Below are 12099 nucleotides of genomic sequence, written 5' to 3' on the forward strand. Positions count from 1 at the left end.
CCCATAGATAGAGGAGCCTGATGGGCTACAGTCCATGGGGTAGCAAAGAGTTGGACACAACTGAAGAGAGTTTGCTTGCATGCACACGTGGACTAGGTTTGTCATGGCTTTCCTTCCAAGGAGCCCTCTTCTTTTAAGGGCACTAATCCCATCATGAGGGCCCCACCCTGTGACCTCATGTAAACCTAGTTACTCCCAAAGACCCCATGTCCAAATACCATCACACTAGGGGCTAGAACTTCAACAGATGAATTTAGTGGTGGCAACACAGACATTCAGCCCATAGGATGGCCCTGATAGGAAACACTCAGTTTAGGTTATTTGAGAATTTGACAAAGGGACAGTTTACAAAGGTGTGGACAGTATACGAACCAAGAAGGGAGAGGGTAGTGCCCTGGGCTAATTATGGAGACCCCAGCTCCTCTACCCTCAAGCAGGAAGGGAAGGAGTGCTTCTTGGGAACAGCCCTACAGAGGAGACGCCTAATAAGGGAAGACTGTGACCTCACTGCTTCCTACTGGTGTGCCCTGTTTGCCAAACCCAATCAGAAACCGGAGAGCCCATCACTGTTGTCTTCGTGATGTGCCCCTCCGCCCAGAGCAGAGTGGAGAGAAGATCTGGGGAGGCTGTGAAAGATAACTCTGTCTCCCACCTCCTGTCTTTCCTAAAGAGGCTTCAAGATGACTTATAAGAAAGGATCGCTCATTCAAGTCTCAAGACAGGCAATGAGGACAGGGGAAGGACGGGGTGGCACAGCACATGTGTTAAGAGTCCATACCAGCCGTGATTGAGCTTCCTCATTAGGTGCTGAGCTTCCTGGCAGCCTGGCCAAAAAGGGAAACAAGACAAGTTAGTAATGGAATGAATTGGCTGCTGCTTCAGTTTTCACATAGGAGCAGTCTGAGCCCCACGACTTTGAGAAAGTCAGTTTGCTTCTCTGAACTTCAATATCCTCTGTAAAATGGGGGTATTGCCTGCTCCACTTCCTGAACATGAGGATGCAATGAGAAGGCACAACAATTCCAGCAGGAAGAAGGGGAAAGGGCTTTTTTTCTAGAGAGGCATTGCCTTTTCCTTTTCCAGAAAAGATGTCCTCTCCAGGGTCATATCTGGATGTGGCTGGACACTGTCACATGACAACTATCTCTTTCTACAAGGGAAGCTGGGAAATAGAATATTTCAGCTGCACACATTGCCTCCTTGATAAAAAAATCAGGTTTCTGCTGGTAAGAAGGGGGATATAGAAGACCTAGGGTAGACCACCAATCATGTCTGCTGCAACTGGGAATGAGTGTCTGGACCAGCTGCTGCCTGTTAGGTGAGTTTGGCAGGGAAACCAGCAGAAGAGCTGAGTGTCTGGGTTTCAACGAAAGGCTAGTAGCAGATCAGAAGGAAACACAGGTTTAGGGGAGGTGGGCAGACTTGATTGAGCCACATCCAAAGAGTATGACCATGATCCTGTCCATCTGGAGAGCTGGAGGAAGGTCTCTGCCACCCACACACTCAATATCTCTACCTTGCTATCAACAATACCAATGTAGACAGACATATCTATGACAAGTGAGGTTCACTTGCTAGGTGGCTGAACCAAGCCCTCCCCCAGAAATGGTGATGAGTCAGGATAAAGGGGCAAAATTCAACATGGGATTTTAATATCAAGTTGTTAAAATGTATCTTAAAAACAAGTTCTTATCTTTAAAATGGCTCTTAAAGTCTGTCAATTAAAAATTGTTATGAAAAATAAATTATTAAAGGGAGTCTTACATTAAACATTTGAAAAACATTTCTACATGTCCTCATCTCTACAGCATATAAATTGGCTTAAAAGATACAGTAGATAAGATAAAATAGCTATATAGGAAGTAATTAGATGGAATCCTAAATCCTATACTTTAAAAACATCTGTGCACATATAAGAAACATTGGGAAATTCAGCTACACTCAGTAAGTGTTGGACGGATTTGAGAAATTCAGTTGAGCCCCAACTTCACAATAAATTGTTAGTATAATGAGCTTTGGAAAATGACTAAAAATGCTGTCTTAGTCTGCACTGCGCTTTCCTGGTAGCTGAGGTGGTAAAGAATCTGCCTGCTAATGCAGGAGACCTGGGTTTGATCCCTGGGTCAAGAAGATTCCTCTGGAGAAGGGTATGGCAACCCTCTCCAGTATTCTTGCCTGGAGAATTCCATAGAGGAGCCTGCTGGGCTACAGTCCATGGGGTTGTAAAGAGTCGGACATGACTGAGTGACTAACACACACACATACACAGTCTGTACTGATAGAAGTATAATGTCTCTGGAAGAATACGGTGCTACTGCATTGGTTAGACTCATGGGTCATTCATTCAGTCACTAACTACTTCCTAAAGTGAAAGTGTTAGTCACTTAGTCCTGTCCGACTCTGCGATCCCATGGATCCCACTTTAGCCCAGTTTGCCAGGCTCCTCTGTCCATGGAATTCTCCAGGCAAGGATACTGGAGTTGGTAAAGTGAAAGTAAAGTGAAGTGAAGTTGCTCAGTTGTGTCCGACTCTTTGCGACCCCGTAGACTGTAGCCCACCAGGCTCCTCCGTCCATGGGATTCTCCAGGCAAGAATACTGGAGTGGGTTGCCATTTCCTTCTCCAGGGGATCTTCCCAACCCAGGGATCGAACCCAGGTCTCCTGCATTGCAGGCAGATGCTTTAGCCTCTAGCCATCCCCATTTCCAGGGCATCTTCATGACCCAAGGATCAAACTCACGTCTCCCACATTGCCCGAAGATTCTTTACCAACTGAGCCACCAGGGAAGCCTACTACTTCCTAAGGGCTGGCTCTTTGCCCGGCTTTGTTCAAGGCACTGGGGGTAGAGATGCCAATGTTCTTGTCTTCCAGGGGGAAGATGGACTATAAACCAAGGCCAGTAAGACAGCATGGAAGTGAGGACATGCTTAGGAGTCTGGGTGGGTCCAGGAGCCTGAGAGGAAGTGGGAGACAATTGAACCTCATTTTGTGTACGGAGGAGATGTTTGCTGGGCCTCACTGGGAGGCTCCAGCATTCCTGGCAACGGGAACAGCAAAGACACCAACACAGGAAGCTGGGTGGGGAGTTCAAGAGATAACAGTGGTTGATGTGTCCGGCCCATGAGAGGAAGGGGTGGTATAGTGAGAAACAGGGTGGAAAGCCAGGCAAAAGTCAAACAGCAGAAGGCCTTATGCATCTGGCCAAAGTGTGTGAATTGGTTACCGGATAAGATGGGGTGTGAGAGCTGCTGAGTTTTTTTTGTTTTTTTGTTTTTAATTTATTTATTTGGCTGTGCTGGGTCAGCACACAGGATCTTTAATTGTCATTGTGACATGCGGGATCTAGTTCCCTGACCAGGGATTGAACGTGGGTCCCCTGCATTGCCAGCATGGAGTCTTAGCCATTGAACCACCAGGAAAATCCTGCTCCTGAGGTTTTAACAGGAAGGCAGCAGCGACCCCACCTGGAGGGTGAGGTTCTGTCTCGGGGTCATTCTTGGAGGGTCGGTCATAATAATTTAGTTTTTCCTTCGTGCCAGACCCTGTGCTGGGTGATCTCTCACAGCAGCTTTGAGGTTGGAGATCTGCCTCTCATTTTATTTTTGAGGCCAGAGACATTCCAGCGACCTGCCCATAATTCTGTTGTTTTAACTAATATTAACAACAGCAGGTATGAGCCCTCAAGTGCGAAGTGATTTACTAAATAATCTCAGTCCCCACAGTCCTGCGAGGTGTATAAAAACGAAGGTAAATCGTACAAGGGGCGGCCCCTGAGACTCAGAGAGGTTAGGAAACGTGCCAAAGGCAACACAGCTGTTTGAGCGCCAGGGTGGGATCTGAATTCAGGACACCTGACTCTTAATCCTAAGGCACTTTTCCTCCAAGATTGGGACCCGGAACCAGGGTGTGCATTGACGCCATGGCCCCACTGGTAACCCCTGGCTGGCTTGGGGGCCCCAATAAAATCAGGAGGGATGGGGTTCACACCTGGCTGAAGGATGGGGAGCCTGGGGAAGAGCACAGTGACGGAAGATCTGTCAGATGGGCCCAGGGCACTGGGCAGTGCAGCCTCGTTCCGGGGACCCCAGAGGGCATAACCAGAACAAGAAGTGGGGTTGGGAGCTGAGGGTGGGGTGATAAAGATGATCTTTGAGCAGACGTCTGGAGGGAGACTTTTCTAGAAGGGCACAGACTACTGTCTAGGGGACCACTGGTCTAGAAGTCCAGAACCTTGGCTCCCACCCTGCCTGGGCAAGTCAGCTCTCTGTGGATTTTGGCGGGGACACTGCCCCCCAACAGCCAAGACTCGCCCAGAGAGTCCATCACGTGCTCATTCAACAAATACAGAGTATCTACTCTAATTAGAGTCCTGAGGATACTGAAATGGGTGAAACAGACACTGCCCTCATTGTTTTGGCTGCTCTGGGTCTTGCAGCATGTGGGATCTAGCTCCCTGACCAGGGATCGAACCCAGGCCCCCTGCATTGGGAGTGCAGAGTCCTAGCCACTGGGTCACCAAGGAAGTCGACTCATTATTTTTTAAATAATCATCTCATCAGTCAGTCTTAGATGGTGAACTGTGAGTGTGGTGGGCCAGGATGCCAGGAGAGGGCAGAAGGAGACCTCCTGGTCTGGGAACATGGAGGGCTTCTTAGAGGAGGGAGCCAACCTTAGAAGAGCCAATCTGCAGTCTGTGTGGGTGCTGGGTATTCTAAGGGTACAAGAACCTCTTCCCTTCCCCTGTGGCAGACAGCCTGGTGGGGCCCAGAGTGGAGGAAATGGCTCTCTGCCCAGGGTCCTGCCCATCCCCTCTGGAGCCCCCGAACCGCATTCCAATCATCACCCCAGGTACTTCCCCTCTCTTCTCTCTCCTTGCTTCTCTCCCTTCCCTGTCCTGTACAACAGAGGACAATGGCTGAGGGACTCAGGCCCCCAGAGAATCCCCATGTCCTCGCCCCAGATCAGGGGAGTGCTCGGAGGGCTCAGTGTCCTGGAGTCTGGCCAGGGTCCTGGGAGGAGGAGTAAGGGAAAGGGGACTCTGAGGGGTGGAGGAGTGGGGGGCGAGGTTATACTTGGGGAAGTGCTAGTGGTGGTTGGGAAGTGGGGCCAGGTGAGGGAGGGCTCCCCGAGGCCCACAGGAAAGGAGCAAGAGTTGGGGTCGGGGTGAGGGTGAGGGTCTCTGCTTTCCCGAGTCCAGGGCCCCCCTCCATCCTGCTCTCCTCTCTGTTGCAGACGCTAGGCCTGGTGCCTGGCCCTGCCCCGTCCCTGCACTGACCCTCAGGGGTTCTTTCTATAGGGAACCCTGTCCCAGGTGGCTATCCAGGTTCAGGTCAGGGGAGGTGGCCTGAGCTGAGTGGGTGCTGCCCAAGGGTGGGGATCAGAGTATCTGTGCCCCAAGTTCATGTCTGTGGTGGGGAGTACGCCTGGCTAATCTGGTTGACCCAAGCATTAAGTGGCAGGCCACAGTGCTTACTGCAGAGGGACTGGGGGTCTGAGCCCTGATTTTTCCATCTGAAAAATGGAGTCACCATTCCTGCACTGCCTCTTTTGTGGGGCCATGATGAACCTGCAGGGGGAGGGAGCTGGGGGTGGGGAATGGTGGTATGTGGACTGGCACTGCCCTCTGGTGGTCACAGTGAGAGTTGCCAGGCACCAGTGTCTGGACCTAGACCGTGCTGTCACCTGGGAGCTTGCTGGGTACCCTTCATCTCTGTCCTCTCCATCCTACTTCTTTCTTCTTCACCCCAAACCTCCCAGTGGCTCAGGTCAGGGATGATTCAATTCAGAAAACATCTATTCAGTAGAAATTGAACAGATCCCTACTGTAGTCCTGTTCTGTGCTTGGTATGGGACCTGCAGAGATGTCTCAGTAACACGGTCCAGGAACTGCAACCTTGTGAAGTCTGGGCTGTGCTGATGTTGGGTCACGGTCACCTCCTGGTGTTCTCCAGCCTCCCCATCCACAGCAAGCCCTTGGGGTTCGGTTGTGTCTTAAAACTTTCTGCTGACAAAGACAAATATCAAATGATATCACTTACGGGCTTCCCTGGTAGCTCAGCTGGTGAAAAATCGACCTGCAGTGCAGGAGGCCTGGGCTCAATCTCTGGGTTGGGAAGATCCCCTGGAGGAGGGCATGGCAACCCACTCCAAGAATACTCCAGTATTCTTGCCTGGAGAATCTCCATGGACAGAGGAGCCTGATGGGTTGCAGTCCACGGGGTCGCAGAGTTGGACGCTACCGAGCAACTAAGCATACACGTGTACAATCTAAAACATGACTTCCCAGGTGGCTCAGTGGTAAAGAATCTGCCTGCCAATGCAGGAGATGCAAGAGACATGGGTTTGATCCCTGGGTCAGGAAGATCCCCTGGAGTAGGAAATCACAACCCGCTCCAGAATTCTTGCCAAGAGAATCCCATGGACAGGGGAGTCTGGTGGGCAACAGTCTATGCTGAGTCTTGTCCGCAGAGTCAGACAAGACTGAGCGACTGAGCACACAAAATATGACACAAGTGAAGAAAAATAGGGAGCTTCCCTGGTGACTTGCTGGTAAAGAATCTATGTCAATGCAGGAGACATGTGTTCAGTCCCTGGTGCAGAAAGATCCCACATGCAGAGAGGCAACTAAGCCGGTGTGCCGCAACTGCTGAGCCTGCGTGCTGCAATTACTGAAGCCCACAGGCCCTGGAGCCCGCGCTCCTCAACAGGAGGAGCCCCCGCAATGAGAATCCTGAGCACTGCAACTAGAATACAGCCTGTGCAACAACTGAGACCCAGCACAGCTAAAAATAAATCTTTTTTTTTTTAAATAAGGACTTTTCTGGCAGTTCAGTGGTTAAGACTCCATGCTTCCACTGCAGGAGGCACAGATCTGGGGAACTGAGATCCCACATGCCTTGCGGTGCGGTAAAAAAAAAAAAAAAAAAAAAAAGAAAAGAAAGAGACACAAATGGAGCTATTTACAAAATAGTAACAGACACATAGACATAGAAAACAAACTGAAGGTTATCAAAGAGGGTGTAAATTAGGAGTTTGGGATTCAGTTCAGTTCAGTCGTTCAGTCGTGTCCAACTCTTTGCGACCCCATGAATCGCAGCACGCCAGGCCTCCCTGTCCATCACCAACTCCTGGAGTTCACTGAGACTCACGTCCATCGAGTCAGTGATGCCATCCAGCCATCTCATCCTCTGTCGTCCCCTTCTCCTCCTGCCCCCAATCCCTCCCAGCATCAGAGTCTTTTCCAATGAGTCAACTCTTCGAATGAGGTGACCAAAGTACTGGAGTTTCAGCTTTAGTATCATTCCTTCCAAAGAAATCCCAGGGCTGATCTCCTTCAGAATGGACTGGTTGGATCTCCGTGCAGTCCAAGGGACTCTCAAGAGTCTTCTCCAACACCACAGTTCAAAAGCATCAATTCTTCGGCGCTCAGCTTTCTTCACAGTCCAACTCTCACATCCATACATTAGCAGAATCAAACTACTGTATATAAAATAGATAAACAACAAGGTCCTGCTGTATAGCACAGGGAACTATATTCAGTATATTGTAATAATGTATAATTAAAGAACATGAAAAAGCATATATATATATATAAATATATATATATAAAACTGAACAACTTTGGTGTACACCAGAATCTAACACAACATTGTAAAGTCAACTATACTTCAGAAATATTAATAAAACTTTTTGCTGACAAACCATAGGAAAAACACACATGCTTTATGTACCCCTGTGTTCATAATAGCATTATTTACAGTGGCCAAGATATGGAAGCAAAATGTTCCATCAACAGATGAATGGATAGGGACTTCCCTGGTGTTTCCAGTGACTAAGACTCTGCACTCCCAATGCAGGGGGCCTGGGTTCAATCCCTGGTCAGGGAGCTGGATCCCACATGCCACAGCTAAAAGTTTCTGCATGTCACAACGAAGATGGAAGAGCCCATGTGCCACAACAAAGTCAAATAAGTAAATAAGTAATTAAAAAAACCAGATGTCCTTCAATTAAAAATAAATTTTGAAAAAATAAAAAACCCAAGAATGGAGATATATATATATATATATATATATATATATATATATATATAGCTTAGTTGCTCAGTCAAGTCCAGCTCTTTGTGACCCCATGGACTGCAGCACACCAGGCTTCCCTGTCCTTTGCCATCTCTTGGAGTCTGCTCAAACTCATGTCCACCGAGCTGGTCATGCCATCTAACCGCCTCATCCTCTGTTGTCCCCTTCTCCTGCCCTCAATCTTTCCCAGCATCAGGGTCTTTTCCAATGAATTGGCTCTTTGCATCAGATGGCCAAAGTATTGGAGCTTCAGCTTCAGCATCAGTCCTTCTAGTGAATATTCAAGGTTGATTTCTTTTAGGATTGACTGGTTTGCACTTCTTGCTGTACAAGGGACTCTTAAGCCTTCTCCAATACCACAGTTTAAAGGCATAAATTCTTCAGTACTCAGCCTTCTTTATGGTCCAACTCTCACATCCATACATGACTACTGGAAAAACCATAGCTCTGACTATACAGACCTTTGTGGGCAAAGTGATGTTTCTGCTTTTTAATATGCTGTCTAGGTTTTTCATAGCTTTTCGGAGCAAGCATCTTTTAATTTCATGGCTCCAGTCACTGTCCAAAGTGATTTTGGAGCCCAAGAAAATAAAGTCTGCCACTGTTTCCATTGTTTTCCCATCTATTTGCCATGAAGTGATGGGACTGGATGCCATGATCTGAGTTTTTTGAATGTTGAGTTTTAAGCCAGGTTTTTCACTCTCTTCTTTCACCTTCATCAAGAGGCTCTTTAGTTCCTCTTCCCTTTCTGCCATTAGGGTGGAATCATCTGCATATCTGAGATTATTGATATTTATCCCAGCAATCTTGATTTCAACTTGTGCTTCATCCAGCCTGGCATTTCGCATGATGTATTCTGCATATAAGTTAAATAAACAGGGTGACAATATATAGCCTTGACGTACTTGTTTCCCAATTTTGAACATGTATGCCATGTATGGTTCTAACTGTTGCTTCTTGACCTGCATACAGATTTCTCTGGAGGCAGGTCAGGTGGTCTGGTATGCCCAGCTCTTGAAGAATTTTCCACAGTTTGCTGTGATGCACATCATGGGGGTTGCGGGATCTCAGTTCCCTCCCTGACCAGGGACTGACCCTGGGCCAAGGCAGTGAAATCCTGGAATCCTAACCACTAGGCCACCAGGGAATTCCCATGGTGATCATTTTGAAATGTAGAGGAATATTGAGTCACTGTTGTACAACAGGAATTAACATAGTGTTGTAGGTCAATTTTACTTGAAAAACAAATAGATTTGTGGCTACCAGAGGTGGGGGGCAGGGGAAGGGGGAAGTGGGAGAAGGCAGTCAAAAGATAGAAGTATCAAGGATGTAACATATAACATGATAAATATAATTAACACTGCTGCATGTTATATATGAAAATCAGTACGAGACTAAATCCTAAGAGTTCTCATCACAAGAAAAAAAATTGTTTTTGTTTCTTAAAGAAGATCAGTGAACTTGAAGATAAACCAATAGAAACAGTGGAAACTGAAGGACAGAGAGAAAAATGCTGAAAGAAGAAGACAAAGAACAGAGCCTCAGTGCCCTGTGGTTACTGTCAAGGGGTCTAACATACCACTAGAATTGAAATTCTAGAAGAGAGACTTAGAAAAAATATTTAAAGAAATAAAAGTTGAAAAGTGTCCAAATTCTGATGAAAGCTATACATCCACAAATCTAAGAAGCTCAGTGAAGCCCAAGGAGAATAAAAGAAAACCCCACCAGAATACATCATAATCAAGTTGCTGAAAGCCAGTGGTGAAGAGAAGACATTTTAAAGCATGTAGGAAAAAAAGACAGATTGCATTTAGGGAAATAAAGACAAGAATGAATGCTAGTCCAAATTGAGATTTGTTGTAAGGTTATAGTCACACTGGATTTACTATAAAAATGTAATCTCATTAATAATTGTGTTGATTACATGTTTAAGTAATATTTTGGAGATTAATATTTTAGGTTAAATAAAATATATTATTAAAACTAATTTTGCCGGTTTTTTGGCTTAAAAAGTAAGCTTTTAAAATACAGCTGCTAGAATATTTAAACTTACGTGTGTGAAGAAACAAAACAAACTCATGGACATAGAGAACAGATTTGTGGTTGCCAAGGGCTAGGGCGTAGGGGAGGGATGGATTGAGGAGTTTGGGGTTAGTAGATGCAATCTTGGGGCTCCCCTGGTGGCTCAGATGGTAAAGAATCCGCCTGCAATGCAGGAAACCCAGGTTTGATCCCAGGGTTGAGAAGATCCCCTAGAAAAGGAAATGGCAACCCACTCCATTATTCTTGCCTGGAGAATTCCATGGACAGAGGGGCCTGGTGGGCTACAGTCCATGGGGTCTCAAAAAGTTGGACATGACTGAGCAAATAACACCGGATGCAAACTATTATATATAGGATGGATACACAACAAAGTCCTACTGCATAGCATAGGGAACTATATTCAACGCACTATGATTAATCACAATGGAAAAGAATATGATAAAATTACATCTGTGGTTTGTGTTTATGGCTCTCATTCAATTTCTATTGGACAGCATTGCTCCAGAATCCCTGCTTTACTCAGCAGCCAAAGTAATCTTTTTATGAATGTAAGTAAGACCATGTTGCTCTCCCACTGGAAAATCTTTGGTGGTGTCTTATCCCAGGAGCATCCAAGCATGCACGACTCTTGAGGTCTTTGTTCTTACTTTTCCCATGCCTGAACAGCTCTTCCCCCATATCAGTTCAGTTCAGTTTCTCAGTCATATCTGACTCTGTCACCCAATGGACTGCAGCATGTCATGCTTCCCTGTCTATCACCAACTCCTGGAGCTTGCTCAAACTTGTGTCCATTGAGTTGGTGATGCCATCCAACCATCTCATCCTCTGTCATCCCTTTCTCCTCCTGCTTTCAATCTTTCCCAGCATCAGGGTCTTTTCCAATGAATCAGTTCTTTGCATCAGGTGGCCAAAGTATTGGAGCTTCAGCTTCAGCGTCAGTCCTTCAAATGAATATTCAAGACTGATTTCCTTTAGGATTGACTATAGGTGGGGCTTACTTGCTTAATTCACTTTGGTCTCTGTCCAAATGTTACCTTCCAAATGAAGCCTTCCCAGAACACCCTTTCTGAAACAGTAGCATCTGTTCCTCTTTCTACTTATTTGGCTCTTTTTCTCTTCCACAATGCTTACCACCAGAGGATATCATAGGTGGCTCATCATGTGATATTATAGTTAGTGTTCAGTTCAAGATAGTTCAGTTCAGTCGCTCAGTCGTGTCTGACTCTTTGCAACCCCATGAACCGCAGCACGCCAGGCCTCCCTGTCCATCACCAACTCCCGGAGTCCACCCAAACCCATGTCCATTGAGTCGGTGAAGCCATCCAACCATCTTATCTTCTGTTGTCCCCTTCCTCTCCTGCCCTCAACCTTTCCCAGCATCAGGGTCTTTTCAAATGAGTCAGCTCTTCACATCAGGTGGCCAAAATATTGGAGTTTCAGCTTCAACATCAGTCCTTCCAATGAACACACAGGACTGATCTCCTTTAGGATGGATTGGTTGCATAGATAGTGTTACCTCGTCTGTTTTCCTGGAGTGGAAGCTCCTGAGGGTAGGGACTTATTTTGCTCATCGCTGTATCCCCAGTTCCTAGAATAGAACCATGCCCTTGGCAGGAGCTCAGTGAAGATTTGTTGAGTGAATGAATGAATGCATGACAGGTTCCAAGAGTCAGGAGAAATCCTGCATGGCCAAGTGGAGGTGATGACGGGGGATGGCAGAGGTGCAGATGGGTGAGATGGGAGCCCCAAACAGGAGTGAATGTGTTGCCAAAAAGTTGGACTCCTGCTGGCCAAGATGATAGTAAAACCATGTAAGATTGGAATACTTTGGGTAACAAAGTAGGACAGATGCCAGAAACTGATTTTCAGCACTCATCGTAGAGGACAGGGAGTTTTCAGGGGGTGATGTGTGTCTGGGTATTATTACTTTAAAAGTAAGATTTTGTTTATTTCTTGACTGCACTGTGGGGCTTGTGGGATT

The sequence above is a fragment of the Bubalus kerabau genome, chromosome 4, assembly GCF_029407905.1.
Source record: "Bubalus kerabau isolate K-KA32 ecotype Philippines breed swamp buffalo chromosome 4, PCC_UOA_SB_1v2, whole genome shotgun sequence".
NCBI classification, from domain to species: Eukaryota; Metazoa; Chordata; class Mammalia; order Artiodactyla; family Bovidae; genus Bubalus; species Bubalus kerabau.